Genomic DNA, 1,627 nt, shown 5'->3' on the forward strand with positions numbered 1-1,627 from the left:
TCTGGAACATAGTGGATGATCATTGTAAATCTGAAAGTATAAAGGAATAAAATGAGAATATAGTTTTCATTCACTTTTAGTTTAAATATAATTTTGATTACATATCAATAATAGAAAATACTTATCAGAATTTTAACTATATTTATGAGGTATTAAATAACATGCCTGAGATCCACTGATAGCCAATGCAATCATAAGGACAGAAAAAAAAAACTTTAATTCAAAAACTTAAATAAAGCGTTGATATTACAAATAGAGGAGTGTTAATAGTCATTCAAGTTAGCAGGCATGAAGATACAATTAATTATGTATCAAGCCAGTACAATGGCCCATTGTATAAGTCCCACCAGTGCAACATAACAGACCATGATGGAAACTACACAAGCAGAAGGTTTATGTCACAAATGAGAAAAACTGAGTTTTGGGATCCACTGGTTTTATAGCAATAAGTAAGCAAGCCTGTTCTTTGTCCAAGTGAGAAAAGAGACATAGCTTCATCTCTCAACCATAAGAAATATTCTAGTTGTCAGGGACTTAAAGTCTGGCCCACCCAGAAAGATATGTAAGAATGCAAGAGAACCAAAGAGTATTGTCTCTGCAAACATTATCTTACACATTTATTAATTTATTCATTCACTTTCTCTCCCTTTTCACCTATTTTATTTTTCTTCATTATTCCTCTCATCAACTTTTTTATATTGTTTGTCTGTCCTACCAGAATAGAAGCTCTAAGAAGGCAGAATGTGTTTTCTTCACTGTTACATTGATAGAATTACTATACATATACTTGTTTTATAAAATATGTATTTGTTTTATTTTTGTAATGTCAAATTTAAATATTTATCAGTTCCTAAAAGCTGGTTGCTTTTCTAGATATCAAGGACAAAGCAATTAACAAGATGAAGAAGGTCCCTACTCTAACCTTCTAAATCTTTATCAGTAAAAAGTGGCCTATAATAATGCCTACCTATATGGTTACTGAGAGGATTTCATGGATAAAAGAAGTGAAATATTTGGTAAAACTTTTGTCATATAGTAAGTGCTCATGGATATTAGCAGTTATTTATTCAAATATAATGCTTCCGCCATGGATAGTTTTTGCATCTCACTATTTATATTTTGAAATGTGTTATTACATATTTTAAATTTTTATTTTTATTATTTGTTTAGAGATAGGGTCTGGCTATGTTGCCCAGGCTGGAGTGCAGTGGCTATTCACAAGCACAATCATTGCATACTATAGCCTGTGGCTGAGAGATAGGGTCTGGCTATGTTGCCCAGGCTGGAGTGCAGTGGCTATTCACAAGCACAATCATTGCATACTATAGCCTGTGGCTGCTGGTCAAGCAATCCTTCTGCTTTAGCCTCTCAAGTGTCTAGGATTACAGGAATGTGCCACAGCACTCAGCTTACATTTTTATATTTAAAATAAAGTGTTCAAACACATAGACTCATATAAAGTATAGTACAACACAGGATTAACTGATGTAAATATGTTACCATTTTTTCTTCAGAATATTATCAAATAAAGAAAAAAAATACAACTAATGCCCCTGTCTCTTTCTCTTCTCCCCCTCTCCAGAGTTAGCTATATCATTTCCATTCACGTTCTTGTACAATTGGGGAT

Source organism: Symphalangus syndactylus, chromosome 8 (assembly GCF_028878055.3).
Source record: "Symphalangus syndactylus isolate Jambi chromosome 8, NHGRI_mSymSyn1-v2.1_pri, whole genome shotgun sequence".
Lineage (NCBI taxonomy): Eukaryota > Metazoa > Chordata > Mammalia > Primates > Hylobatidae > Symphalangus > Symphalangus syndactylus.